This window comes from Ursus americanus, chromosome 22 (assembly GCF_024610735.1).
Source record: "Ursus americanus isolate L20-20 chromosome 22, mUrsAme1.1.p, whole genome shotgun sequence".
Classification (NCBI taxonomy): domain Eukaryota; kingdom Metazoa; phylum Chordata; class Mammalia; order Carnivora; family Ursidae; genus Ursus; species Ursus americanus.
In genome coordinates, this window is record NC_142148.1 from 50,957,804 (window position 1) to 50,973,302 (window position 15,499).

Here is a 15,499-nt window from a genome sequence, read left to right on the forward strand (position 1 = left end):
GGCATTCTCACAGGACTGCAGCGCTACCCACTGCAGCTGTCACGGGCACTTCCCTAATGAGGGATGACGGGGAGCGTCTTTTTGTGTGCATGTTGTTATCTACAGGAAATGGATGAAGTATCTACTCAAAGCTTCTCGCCATTTTTTCAGTTGAATTTTTTGCTGAGACACCTATCCTTTTTAATAGACAGTTTATCAAAGAAGAAATGATGGAAAGTTTGTCTATTTTGTTAAAGCACTTAGAATTCATGAGCAGGAGACACAAATCTAACATGTTTCCTTGCCATCGCCACTCCCAACGCCCCACTTGCCCCTCCCCCCTGGCAGATAGCAACGATATGCCAAGGCAGGTAGAAAGAAAGAAACATCCTCTCTCCCCCTTAGTCAGAGTGTAAGAAGAACAGGAAAAGCTGCCTGCCTACTACTAGGGTCAGAAACAGACCTATTTTCCCATTTTTACAAGTATGGGATGAATCCATAATCTTTCTTCAGTATGAGCAGAAACACCAATGACGGGGAACCACGTGCAATGGTTGGCAACACTAGTGACAACGCATCCCGACGTGGCGGAAGCACGGCTGGCACGTGACAATACTGAGGGTCTGCAGACCGCTCGGTGGGCGGCAGCCCTCGCCCTCTCTATCACAGGCAGAGCCCGCACACAGGAGCACCACGTGCGCTTCAGAGCAAGGGCTAAGCTTTCATGTAAAGGAACAGGAGAGCCTGCCACCACCACGTGGAGCCTCGGGCTGACTGGTATCTGGCTCCGGGCTCTCCTCTGCAGCGTGGGGACAGTAATCACTACCTTGTTATTATAAACACTACACACAACTCAAAACACACGATGAATGACACACATAAACGGCAGGTATCACAATTCTGACGACTTCCCTCATGTAGAATTCCTGAATCACAAACGTAACTACTATTGGCAAGATAAAGGGTGTCCTGCGCAAAGCCTGGAGCATAAAGCAGAAGCTTCAGGAAGCAGGTAACATTTGGACACGGCGGACCCACTGAACTAAACACAGGCTCCTGACCGTCCAGGAGAATAGCCAGGCACCCACATAAAAGGTGCAGCACATTTACGTAAAAGGTGCCCTGCAGTTGGCAGTCCTGAAAGGCACTTACGGACTTTATTTCCTATAATCCCGCCTCAGCATTTCAAACTGCGCGATGCTTCTTTTCAAAAGAAGCCAATCCACTCACTCTTGGTTCTGCACCAACTCGTTCCCGAGTTCGTGACGGGCCTCCCTAACTGGGCCACGGAGACAGGGCTGCGCTTGCCCGCCTCCGCGACACCGCGGCCTCCCTGCACACCATCCTGCGCATCCAGCTAGACACAGAGCAGCCTCTGAAACGTCCTGTGGTCGCTCATCCTGCTCCCGCCTGACGACCGCAGCGGGGGGCTGCACTGGTCACTCCTGCACGATGACTGGCTGGGCCGCCTCAGTGACGGGATAGTCCATAAAGACTTTTCCATGAACAAATACATGGAATCAACAGTTTAAGATGATCTCTTGGATTTAAGTGTCTTGATATATCCTATGCGAAAGTTTTAAGAAAATATTAAAATTTATGACAGGGGCCCCTGGCTGGCTCAGTCAGTAGAGTGTACGACTCTTGACCTCGGGGTTGTAAGTTTGAGCGCCACGCTGGCTGTACAGATTACTTAAAAAATAAAATCTTTTAAAAAATAAAAAATTTACGACATGTTTAACGATCTGAATGTCACATTTTCCATGGAAATCTATTTAAAGGTCTTAAAGGAAGAGTCAGTAACTAAGTTAACATGTACCACCTAGCGAGGCGCCACAATACAGGCTTTGTAGGTTAACAAAAAGTAACCGATCTCGTCCCGCTCTGCTTTTTCTCACCTTCTCCACCTGGAATGCCTTTCCCCAACTACCGCGAGCCCCACTCACCATGCCCGGACCTGCTCTCTCAGGAGGACACCGTCCCCCTCCCTCTGAGCTCCCCATCACTGTCTTCCCCATCAGGATTCTCTACCTGGTCTCGCCTGCTCCTGCAGGATCTTCCCTACGCACCTCAACCCTGCTACCATGGGAGAGTAACCTGTCCAGCATGCAAGAAAACAGATGTCCCTGGGGGTGAAGACAGAAGGAATACACATGAGCAGATGGCAAATTTTATTAAGAGGCCCTACTGTCAGGGAGAGTGAGAACTCTTAAGAATATCAAGGAAACGGGCGCCTGGGTGGCGCAGTCGTTAAGCGTCTGCCTTCGGCTCAGGGCGTGATCCCGGCATTGTGGGATCGAGCCCCACATCAGGCTCCTCCGTTATGAGCCTGCTTCTTCCTCTCCCACTCCCCCTGCTTGTGTTCCCTCTCTTGCTGGCTGGCTATCTCTGTCAAATAAATAAATAAAATCTTTAAAAAAAAAAATATCAAGCAAACAGAAAAAAAAAGTGGCACTTGTTAAGCTCAAGAAAACAGGAAAACAAAAAGTGGAACTAAAAGGGAATATAATCATGCTACATTAACCAGCTCAGTAGTGAGCAACATTAACAAAGTCAAAACAATTCACCAAATTATGGCTCTAAACAAAAATTGTGCTACAACTATGTGGGGAAAGATGGGAGTTCAAAATGTAACTTTGTCTAAAAGTGACGCATCGATGGCCCTGCCTCTACATAGATATTGCTGGGAACCGTGGACAGAAATGCTACAAGAAACAGATAAGCAGGATTCCAGGCAGCTCTGGGAGGCGGATGGTGGAGGCAGGACAGGAGCCCGCTGGGTTCTGCATGAACCATTCAACACTGTTTTACTTTTGAACACATGCACGTACCACCCTCTGATAGAAGTGAAATTTCTAGGGGCGCCTGGGTAGCGCAGTCGTTAAAGCGTCTGCCTTCGGCTCAGGGCGTGATCCCGGCGTTCCGGGATCGAGTCCCACATCGGGCTCCTCCGCTGGGAGTCTGCTTCTTCCTCTCTCACTCCCCTGCTGTGTTCCCTCTCTCACTGGCTGTCTCTCTGTCACATAAATAAATAAAATCTTTAAAAAAAAAAAAAAAAAAAAGAAGTGAAATTTCTAAGTAAGAAAAAGAAACAGATTCTCTAACAGAAGCACTTCCAGCAGGACATAAGCGTTTTCCTACAACTTTTCAACCACGCTACCCCTTCCCCCCTTCAACAGTGTCTCTCCACCCTCAGGACGCAGGGCAGCTGAGGACAGCGTGCATGGCCTGAGACCTGGCGTCAGCCTGCCGGCTCCGTACTCTTGAGAAAGCTACTGTAAGCTCTGAACCTGACCTTTCCCCGCCCGTGACATGAAGACACCACCACGGACCTCAGGGACCCGGCTGCGTTGCTCAGCACCCAGACGGTGAGTAAGTGTGAGGATGACCGTACACCCTGCACCTAAGTCACCCAGATGCAATCTGTCTCACTACCCTCTCCCCCTTCACACCACCGGCCAGGCGGGCTTTCATTCTGACCACGCCCCCACACTGCGCCGAGCACTTGCCAGAGTGTCCTCCAAGTCGCCAAACCCGAAGGCCAAACCTCAGTCCTCATCATGACCTTTCCTGACACTTCAGAGAGTTGATCACATCCTCCTCCTGGACACTTCTTCCCTTCTTCCCATGGTGCCAGTGCTTGTGGTCTTCTTCACACCTGCTCTGTGCCAAACACTGCTCATGTTCGTCCTTGAGCACTTGATGGCAGAGTGACCCGAGGCTCAGGCTTGCTTGTCTTCTCTGTGCTCACTCCCTCGGTGACCACAGACCGTCACTGCGTTTTCATGGCCACTTCCAGCTCAGACTTCTCTTCCAAGCTCCAAATGCCTATTTACAACTGCCTACATGACATCTCTACTTGGATCCCTAACAGAATCACAAACTTAAAATGCCTACAGTGAGCTCCCCATCTGGCCCTCTAAACCAAGTTCCACCCACAGCCTTCCCCCCATCTAGTTGCCCAGGCCAAGAGCCTTCTAGTCAACTCAACTCCTCCCTTTGTCCTCACACCCCTTATCCAATCTGTCAGCAAATCCTACTGGTTCTGCCTTTGAAATACATCCAAGGCCCAACTGCTTCTCACCACCTCCAGTTTTCCTGCTCCAATCCCAGCCTCCGCTGCTGCTCACCTGGTTCCCTGAACAGCGTGCCGACAATCTCCTGGTTGTCCTCTACTCTCCCCCACCCTCCAACCCCCACCACCAGTGTCTATTCCCAACACACTAGCCTTTCACACCTCAGCCGAATCTCAGGGCTCAACACTGAGGGAGGGACAGCTGCCCTCCGGAGCCGACAGCCAGCACCGCCTTACCCTAGCGACTCTTTGTTTGGACAAACAGCCCCAGAACCTCACAGCCCAATCTCTGTCGATTGTTCTCAGCTACCTGACGCTAAATAACCTATCTTTATTCACCAAATGGGGGGTTTCAGATGGGTCTCCGGGCAACCTTCCTTTCTGTCTACTGCCTCCCCACAGCCCATTAACCCTGAAAATAATCTCCATACATATTTCAGCAATTCAACTCCTCCAAAACTTTGCTTTGCTTTCCTAGAATTCTGATTGTAAAACACCTCCATCCCAAGTTCTGCCTTAAGAATGCAACAGCCCAAAACAAATCAAGAACCAAGAACCTGATCTGTCCTGCAGGGGCTCAAGTGGACCAGGGCCCTCAGGTACATCAAGGAACCCGGGTCTCAGAGGAACACCATTAAGTCGATGCTGTACAAAGCCAGGCTTACTCGTGTGGCCTCACCAGTTGTCCAGAATTGGGGGAAACAATTATAGAAACACTGGTTATAAGGTTATTTTCCTGGGTTTACATATTTTCAAACAGGGGGGAAGGGGAGGGGAGGGCCAAACTAGAAGCAGCAGATTATATCCCGGTGCTCAAAGTTCCAGTGAGCCAAGAACGGGCTCTCAGTTCCCTGTCAGGCCTTCGTTCCGCTGCACATCACATTAAGAAGAAAAATTTTGTGTAACTTCTGCTAAATATGAAACTGTCTTGGGCTCTACCATGACGAACGATTTTTAATAGCTAATGCTGATGAAAAGTTATACTTGATATTCTCCCTCTTGTTTGGATCCACTAAGAAAAGAGAACTTATTTTGTGGCAAGCATTAAACACTACTTCATCCAGCATTTAGTGAAAACTACCCATGGGTCAAGCAGAAAACATGCAGAAACAAAATAACAAAATCTTTCCCTTAAAGATGCAGAAACAGACTTGTACCCAATAAATATAGCCCACTGGTACAGGAAGAAACATCGAAATGTGCAGGGAGGGTGGGGAGGAGACAAGGGGTGTAAACAGCTGGGCATGGCCTTCTCCAAAAGACAGCAGAGTCACACCTGGCACAGCACACAGAACAGGTGCCTCTCGTAGCCAAGAAAGGGTAGAAGGAATCAGAGAAAAGGAGCAAGACTTCCAGGCCTTACTTGGAAACTGAAACTTCGTGACACAATTTTCCTTCCCTTCCCTAATACCTAATCCTGGCAGAAACAAAAGTGGGTTTGGAGGAGAAAGGAGAACAAAGGAGGAAAGTGAACTGACCCCCAGAAGGAAATGGAAAAATAATCCAGGGTCCTGCCCCTTGGACATCTAAGACAAACACACTTGCCAAAGTCAAATTCAACGTAATTATAATGATTCTGAATTCTGAATCCATGAAGTCTAAGTTTATGGGGCTTTTACACCAAAGCAATGTATTGCTAAAATCTTACCAATGCTAATACCACAAGACAGATTGATGAATCTTCTATCAACGATCTGTCCTCGATTTACCACTAGGCCTACCAGAAAGAGCAGTCTTTGGAAATAAGACAAACTGGAATAGAATCTCAACTCTATAACCTCCCAACTGTGGAGTGCAGCACAAGTGCCAAGGTTACAAATTAACAAATCACAAATAACCCAATCTCTGGGGCTTAGTTTTCCTCTCATTAAAGTGGGGGAACTGCCACCGAATAGCAATTGCTAACATTTGTGAATGCTGAGCACATTTCACATTTCTTATGGCATCTTCACCACAACCCTGGGAGAGCACCCTTTGTCAGAGGAAAGAGCTAGGTTTAAGTAGTCAGTGAAGAGTTGGCATGGAGAGAGAGCTAGGTTTCGGTAGTTAGTGAAGAGTTAGTAAGTAAGCAGCCAAGCCAACATCTGAATCCAGAGCCCGTAAGAATAAAACACAAGTAAAAAGCACAGGCTCCAAAGCCAGACTGAGTCTGAATCCCAGCTTTGCTTTTTACTAACTTAGTAACCTTTAACCTCTGTTTCAGTTATGCAAATGTGAAACAGGGGCAAAGGGTAGCCTCATTCAGGGGATTACTGCCAGAGACTCACCTAGGAGCTGGATGGCCCAGTGCTGACCCTGTTGGGCCACTCTTCTAGGGCACATGCTGCTACTGTCACAACTATCAGGGACAGGACTGTCATCCTGCCTGCCTCTCTCCACACATAAAAGGCACTAAACAACTAATATTTCTTCCCTCACCTACTCTGCAAAATCAACTAGCTTTTATTTGTTTCTAGTATATGTCAAAGAAACCTTAAGACAGATGAAAGAAAAATCAAAACAAAAGGAAAAACCAAAACACAAATGTAGCAAGAGAATTATACTCACAGTTCTGAAGGCCACGGTAACTCTGTGAAGAAATCAAACGTGGGTTTAAAGGAAATGCTCCCGGTTTCTCTTTCCTCTTTCCATAGTCCTCAGAGAACCTGACAAGGAGAGACAACATGCGCATTAAAACCCCCTTCCTTTCACTTCTTGAAGCTCTACTGAACTCACCCCTCAGCCAGTTCCATCACCTCCCACGCAAGCCTACTGGGCAACGCCTGGGATGAGGGGTGAGAAGAGGGCATCACGTCCCTGTCTTCAAACCTATTTCTACTTAAGAAACACACAAGAAGGAGCACCTAGGTGGCTCAGTCGTTAAGCGTGTGCCTTCGGCTCAGGGCGTGATCCCAGAGTCCTGGGATCGAGCCCCACCTCAGGCTCCTACGCTGGGAGCCTGCTTTTTCCTCTCCCACTCCCCCTGCCTGTGTCTCCTCTCTCACTGGTATCTCTCTCTGTCAAATAAATACATAAAATCTTAAAAAAAAAAAAAAAAGAAAAGAAATACATGTGAAGCAACTGGAAACTATTCAAACATATCAAAAATCATAAATTAATGGTGTGGTTGGCTAATAAGTGCACGATACAATGACAGAGTATAGACATCTATTCCACTGCCTTCCATCAAAACTATACTAAAGAGATATTTTTTAAAAATGTTCTAAACAGGGGCGCCTGGGTGGCTCAGTCTGTTAAGCATCTGCCTTCAGCTCAGGTCATGATCCCAGGGTCCAGGGATGGAGCCCCAGGTCAGGCTCCCTGCTCAACAGGGAGTCTGCTTCTCCCTCTCCCTCTGCCCCTCCCCGTTTGTGCTCTCTGCTCTCTCTCCTGTGCATACACTCACTCCCTCAAATAAGTAAATAAATAAAATCTTTTTTAAAAATGTTTGAAACAGCACAGGGAGAACTGAAAGGAGAAAAAAGCCAAGATTTTTGAAGTACTGAGGAAATCTTCTAACATGGAAGATTGAGACCCAAACAAAAAAGTAAAAAGAAGAAACCTGGAGGAGACAGAAACTATAACAGACTGAAGTAAATGAGTCAGCAGGCCCAAGAAAGCCAGGTCCCAATTCAGCAGTGGAACACACGGGAACCACTTCCACTTGCACAGCAGTGTCCTAGAAGACCAGAAGTGGCAGCAGCAGTGTAGACAGAACGGGAGTAAAGAAGGCATAGCCCCAAATACAGAGGAGCCGGGGAAGGCCATGGAAGCTGAAACCAGAACCTCAACGCCAGGCACAACGTGACGCCCCCTCACTCTGAAAGAAGATGGGAGGGGGCATTCCCCAGAAAAGTAGAGGCATCTATGGACTGAAGTCACCCTGCCCAGCTGCACTGAACAGACCTGGACTTAATGACCGTATATACAGTGAACAGTGAATTCTCCAGCTCTCCTACAACAGACCACACACGCACACCGCTGGCTTCCAGATTCTGAAGTCAGAATTGTGCCGGAAAGGGACTGGAGAATATTTCTGGGGAATCTGATCAGCTCCAAAAGACAGATCTAAAGATACTAACCCTGGGGACCCCCAACACATGGCCCACCCAGAATACCCTGATGTAAAAGTCAAAGGGCCCCACCACGTCAGACAGGAGAAGGAAGGAAACAACCTCAAAGAAACAGAGACTATACAAACTATCAATAATATAGAGGTAAGACAACACTGCAATCAATAAAGAAAAACAGGATGTTCTTCTAGAAAAATAGAAAAAGAGCTCTTGGAAATCTAAAGAACATTTCTGAAATCAGAAATAATAAACTAAAGAAAAGTTTCTCTCTGTTCTCCCTGAACAGAGAATAAAAAAGCACCCCCCCCCAAAAAAAGGCAGAAAAGGAGGAGCAAAGGAAGGAAGAAGAAGAAGAAGAAAAAGGTATTAAGATAATTACAACCTTTGCCCAGGACAGCCAAGTTCCGGATAATAAGACTTCCAGAAAAACAAAATAAGGAAAAGCAAGAGAGAAAACCTCAGCACAGTAATGCCAAAGAGTATTCCCAGAACTGAAAACTCCCAGTTACCAGAATGAAGGGACCCGCTGAATATGCAGCACAGTGGATGAAAACCGACCCACACAAGGTACACCATCACGATATTCCAAAAGACTTGGACAAATTGTAAAACTCCTACAAGCTTCTAAAGATGGGAGGGGGGAAAAGTTACATACGAAGGAAAAATGAGAATAGCTTCTGAATTCTAAAACAGTAACATGAAAACAAGAAGGCAATGGAGCAATCTTTGAATTTATGAACAAAAATGAATTCCAATACAGAACTCTATACCCAGCGAAACCATCAATCAAGTTTCAATCATGCATGGTCCCAAAAGGTTTGCCTCCTAAGCATCCTATGTCAGAAAGCCCCTGGAGGAAGTCTTCCACCAAAACACGAGCATCAACAAAAAATGAGCAAGGCGTGAGCTTCCATTAGAAGGGATAAGGGAATCCCCAGGACGACGATGAAGGGAGATTCCAGAATGGTGGCTGTGCACCAGGAGAGAGGGAAACAAGTCCAAGCCGGAGCAGTGTTGCTCAAGAGGAGGGAATGCTGAAGGCTGTCTTCAACTTGTCCAAAAACACTGTACTATCTTTTTAAAGTAATTAACGCCACCAAAAGGAAGAAGTCAGTGAAGAAAGACAAAGACAAGAGTTGCCACAAACATAAAATCCAACTGTGGACAAAAGCCAAACGATGAGAACAAAGGAACATCCAGGGACAACACAATAAAAGACCGAAGGAGCAAGCAGCTCAGAAAAGAAGAGAACGGAGATCTCCAGGAAACTGTCTGCCAGAAATCAAATGTGAAGAAGAGATGAGTCTGTATGACCATGAAGAAAAATTACTAAGAGGCTACTGGAAGGTATGGGGAAAATAGGTCTGGGGTAGGGGGTAAATTACAATAGGTATAAAAAGGGTTAAGAATGTGGGGGACTGATGGGGCACCTGGGTGGCACAGTGGTTAAGTGTCTGCCTTCAGCTCAGGGCGTGATCCCGGCATTATGGGATCGAGCCCCACATCAGGCTCCTCTGCTGGGAGCCTGCTTCTTCCTCTCCCACTCCCCCTGCTTGTGTTCCCTCTCTCGCTGGCTGTCTCTATCTCTGTCGAATAAATAAATAAAATCTTTAAAAAAAAAAAAAAAAAAGAATGTGGGGGACTGAAGAAAGATGAGTACCTGTCATAATGCCCTGGGCGCACCTCTATCACAGGACTTACCCACTGTACCATCATCACTGACTGACTTCTCTGTCTCCCCTCCTCGGCTGTAAAGACCTTTTGGAGAGGATCATTTCTCATCCAGTTATCACCCTGCAGAGTCCAGTACAACGCCTGCTACAAGAGTATACACAAAAGCAAAGGGTTTTTGTATTTTTTTGCATTTATTCGGGTACTGAGTATCTACTACACATACCTGCTATCCTTCCGGAGAACTAGAATTCAAAGACATATGGACCTTGCTTGCCTTTAAAGAGTTTCAACTTTTTTTCACACCTGAGAAAACAAATATTTCTCCTATATCCTCACTCTCCCCAAAAGATGAAAAGTTCACCAGGGGCTTACAGAACTTTAATACTCCGGCTATCACTAATGGATATGGAACCCAAGACCTGATGACACTTGCTTGACATTGTACGCATTGTGTAATATGAAAAGAGTGCCGGCTTGGGTATCAGGACACCTGGTTTTCTAGTACTTTAGAATTACTCCTTTTGAAGAAGAGGAAATCCCAACTCCTTGATATGACCTGTCGGCCCCTGAATGATCAAGCCCAGTCTGACTGTCATGCTATCTCCCGTGAATCCTACAAAGCAGCAACATTAAGCCATTTTCGGTGTACAGAACAACCTGTGCCCTCCTCGACACCTCCTCCACCTGGACCTTCTTCCCCGGGCTGACCTGGACGCATGTGCGGTGGGAGCCTTGCCCTTCCCCCAGGTGAGACACCTCTCTCCTGTCCCCCTCAGCACGCCTTCACATGACACCAGTATCTGTGGAGTGGCTGACAAATGCCATGCACGGCCCCAGGCCCCAGGACACAAGGCAATAGACGAGAGAGACGCAGGACTCTGCGGTGGTGGAGCTTCCCGTGCAACAAACTAGAGCGGATGTTAAATCGGGCCTGTCAGTGTCTTCCTCCACCCAAACAGCAAGATTCTGGGGACAACGACAGCCTAAGTTCCGCAGCCTCAGCACCGCCATCCCAGACAAATATTTAAAGCACTATTAAATAAAACCAAAGTGAAGGTCAAAAAGCCCCAGTGCCTGCAGCAGGTGAGTACCATTTGCTCTTTAAAAGCCCTCTTTTTCTACTGTCGTTGTTTGTTTGTTCGTTTATTGCCTCTTGTCTGTTAGGAGTATAAACCTGAAAATGTCATTCAGGGAAATCTTGCGAGTCCGCTGGAACTGGCTTTATTCTCCTTACTAACCGCAAACACAAGACAGCCCAGTTACTCCCCACGTCTGGTTTCTGTTCGCCACTCTATAACCAACAGCGCGCACTGGACCGAACACCTAAAACACACGATCAGAACACATGCACTTGATGCGTGAATGACCTAATGATGAATAAATGAGCGTATACACTGGCTTTGAGGGCCTTATAATTGCTCCTCACTCTAGTTTCTATTTTAAGGAGAATTCAAGCAGATAGCAACACCGCATTTATCAACACTGGACCTGCTGGATGTCTGCCATTTGAACTGCAGGCAGCTTAGGGCCACGTCCAGCATGGGACTACTAAAATACAAGCATAACAATTTGAACTAGTTCAACTAGGGCAGAAAACTAGGTATTTCCCCAATCCTATAATAAAATGCTTAAATTCTTTTGCTCCAGACAAAGAAAAATTAAACTTGGCTCATTATACAATGAAATAAATTGCCAGCTCCTTGAAGGTATTTGTAAGATGGACACTCTCTACATTTCTGGCATAAGTGGGGACATTTATACGTACACGGGGTCCTCAGGCTACTCTGAACTCTCTTCCCCCTAACATGCAAATGAGAATTTCCCACCAGTCACAACACACTCTGAATCTATGCTTCCTGAACAGGTAACATACTCCACACGATCACTTTGCTTCTAATCGTCTCGTTTCAGTGCACAGTCCAACCTGGACAGTCCCTGACACCCACCTCTCACTCACCCGGACAACAGTGACAACCTGCCATCTGCGGAGGGTGTGGTGTCATAGCAATCTCTCCCAAGTGCTTTACAAGCACCAGCTCTGGAATCCTCACAGCCCTAACTGATTACTACTCTTGTTCCATTTTGCATGTGAGAAAACAAAGTCCAAAAAAACTTAAGACATTTTCCAAGGTCACACAGCAGACAAGGGAGAGAGAGATCAGGCATTCAAACACCAGCTTACCTTAGAATCATGATGCTATTCTGGCTTCCCAAGTTACCCAGATATTATTACTGCTAAAACAATGGACATGATTTGGGCTTTCCAAAGCAAACATGACAGAAAGATTCTTTCTGAAGCTGAGTAACAGTCAACATGACACCCTGCCATATTAGAAGATATCTGGCTTGAATTAACCATGCAGGCTGAGCCCCTGGCAAGAAATGGTCCGCTTGATGCTAACTGCCAAATAAAGCCCAAAACCACTGTTTCTCAATGCACAACATTCTAACCATTTAAATTATCTGTGAAGGTCTCTAACATCCAAAATATATAACCACTTCACACAGGTGTCCCTTCCTCTAAGCTCAGTGTACCAAAGGTTTCTGCACTCAGGCAAGCCGTAGTAACCTGTACTCTGAAGAACACAGGTCAGAAGAAACTTTCTGAAAAACCAAAAATGTATAAAGAATGCAAACATGATTATGAAAGTTATCTGGGCAAACAAAAGCTTCTTTACGCTTCAAAATAATTTTCTAGTCAAACACATTCTAATACTAGACAGTGGAGCAGCTCATAGGTCATAGGTCACCGCATCCCATTCATCTGTGTGCCAGCGCATGGTACAGGGTCTGCGGTCCAACCGGTAGTAAGCTGCTGATGATGTGAATACATTAGGGAAATGAAGAGGCAATATTACTAATTGCTGAAAAACCGGTATTAGGAACAACAACAACAACAATAAATCGCCCGTTCTACATGCAGAGTACACGGTGAATACCAACTGCTTGCACTTCTTAGATACGCTGGTCAAACTCATCAGGGAATAAGATTAGCTTTTAAATCCCCACAACAGAAATAACTACATCACTGGGAACTGTATTTGCTGAACCTCAGGCTGATTCTTCCCTAACTAGCCATGTACTAAGAACTATGTTCTGTCACATGTGTCAAAGAGTTATGATAATCTCCACTTAACAGATAAGAAAACAGATTTAGAGCTTAAGGAACCTGGTCAACATGCAGGGAATAAGAATCGAATCTGAGGTTCAAAGCAAGACCTATCCAACACCCATCCTCTTAACCACCATTCTGTTCTACACTGTAAATAATATCCATAGAAAATTCCACTGCGCAAAGGCTCATTAAAAATACGAAAGAAACACTATTCTACTCAAATTAATTAATAGGCACAGTTAACATATTCAAGACAAGACAACACTTCAATTGTACACATATGAACGAATGGGCTACTAAGGTATACCTAAGGGTCATTCTGTCTACCTGAGAGAGGCACCAAAGGAAGGACCCATGAACCAAATGCGTGCAGTACTTAGCAGGAAATCTCCTGCAAGGCCTGGGAGTGGTAAGTGATCAAGAGACACAGTCGTGCGGGCATCACTGGCCTCGGTGGAACTGGAGATCACTACCTGGACAAATGGAAGCAGTTTGCAAAGCGAAGGGTCCCAGATCTAGGTAAGGAAGACGAAGCACATTCCCTCCTGCCTCTCCTAGAAAGAGCAACTAGGAAGGCTGGAAAGAGTAACTGCAGAAGCTCTCTGACCACTCTGAAAAGTAAACTGGAGCAGGGGGATTAGGAAGCAAGACTGGATTTAAACCACGACCAAAGTCAGCAGATTTCAATACAATGGAAAGTCTCCTTGCACGATATCCTAAATGGGGAGGGCACACCCCAAACTTATTCAGCATAGGAAGAACCAGAAAAGCGTCAATTCCCGTGGGAGGAGAAAATCAACACAAGCCAATATCAAGAAGGAAACAAATATGACAATCAGCCCAGAGGGACTTTAAAACAACTACTGTACAAATAATTCCACAAACAAGCATACACACAACATACTCGATATCGCAAATTCTTCTTTTCCTTTTCTCTCTTAAACCCACTGGCTCTGGCCCCCACCACTCCACGAACTTCTCCCTCTAAGACTACCAACGACCTCTGCACTGCTCAATCCAATCATTAGAGCCCAGGGCTCGTCCTTTCGACAACTGACAAGAGCTGATCTCCCACTCATGTTCTCGTGATTTTCTTCTTACCCCACCGATGGCTCCCTCCTTCCAGAGTCGCCCAGGGCTCTGTCCTTTCTCCTCTCAGCTATGCTTACCTCCCAGGCAAGCTCATTCAAATGCTGCTTCTATGCTAACAAAGCTAAAACTTGTCCCTCCGGCTCAGCCCGACTGCCTGGCCTTGCGCTGGACTGACCGCTGTTCACTCTGCACCGCAGCCCCACCGCGGCCTGCTCCTGCGCATCACCGAGACGGCAGAGCTACTTCTCCCAAAACCCCTTCCCGCTACAGCTCAGGGCGGCGGGCAGTGAACGCTAATAAGAGGCAACGTGGGCAAAATGAAGAGAAACATCATTCTCTTCAATTCTGCCAGCCCTCCCAGCGGTAGGGATGGATTCTAATTCCCCGTACGACTAATTGTCGAGAATGGCCCGGGTTTTCCTGACCAAACCCTGGCAGGTGTACTCTCTGCCGGGCCTGCTTGTAGGCCCCTTGGGGAAGTGGAGCATCACCGAAGAGAACTCAGTGAAACGTCCGACACCTCCAAGCCCAGGTGCTGACTGGCCCGCCCCCTCCACAAACCTTCCTACACACAGCCTTCTCCGTTCACGACAACGTCCGCCTTCCAGCTGCTGAGGCGAGAAACAACGGACGTCATCCCTGCCGCCTGTCTTCCTCCCACATTCCCCATCCGGTCTTGTCAGCAAGTAATGTTGGTTCTTCCCACAAAAGAGGCCCAGACGCTGTCCCCTCGCCATCATGCTCACCAACACCATCGTGACCGGAGCCACCATCCCTCACCGAAATGACTACAGCACTCCGGAACAGGCCTCCCTGCTCCCAGCCCTGCCACCCTAGCATACACGCTCACCACGGCAGACCGATTCCAAGCCTAGATCAGACGGCATCGCTTCTCTGCTCCAAACCCTAAATGGTCCCTCATCTTACATGGATGACAACAGAGAGTCAGTGAAGGAACGAGGCGAAGGACTGAGCCAACTGGTGTTCCCCACACTGCTAGGCTGTTTGTTCAAGGGGTCAATGGGACTGAAGAAGGGGCCTCTGAGGGCAGTCAGTGTGGAACTGCTGGTGAGAACACTTTTAAAGATATTAAGAAAACCCTGATTTAATACAACCTGGAGTAGAATCTGCTAAGACACATTATAACTGATGACAGTAAAAATATCTGCAGAGCAGAAAAAGGGTTAGCTGGAAAATATACAATGATGAAAATATAAGTTGCTTAAAGCATTTAAACTATGGTTATTCAGTCTATCATTCATGAGCAGGAGCTTTGTGGAAAGTATTCGAACCCATCATGTGTTACTGAGCCAGTAGTACCAATGGCAACCTCATGAAATAGCCTGACTTGTCCTACCACACTGCAGTTCAATGGTTTGTGCAAGGCTCTGCTGTGACTTTTCAACCACAGAGCCAAGACTGAAATCTATTTGAAAAAGACCCCCCCCTTTACTCATCACTATTACCAAACACTCAATTGCTTCGGAAATTAGCTTTTGCTCCTACATGTTA

At 46.7% G+C, this 15,499-nt stretch overlaps 1 protein-coding gene across 16 annotated transcripts in view; it reads right to left on the reverse strand.

Annotated features, from left to right (window-relative positions):
• Positions 1-15,499, reverse strand: part of LOC148108139 (uncharacterized) — a 485,477-nt gene that overhangs the window by 97,248 nt on the left and 372,730 nt on the right. For 14 of the 16 annotated variants that reach the window (XR_015721132.1, XR_015721138.1, XR_015721137.1 and 11 more), the window contains one exon: positions 6,602-6,699. The gene's annotated coding sequence lies outside the window, so the exon portion shown is untranslated. Of the gene's footprint in view, positions 1-6,601; positions 6,700-9,807; positions 9,925-15,499 lie in introns of all 16 variants that reach the window. The other 2 variants (XR_015721129.1, XR_015721125.1) reach the window with 2 other exon arrangements.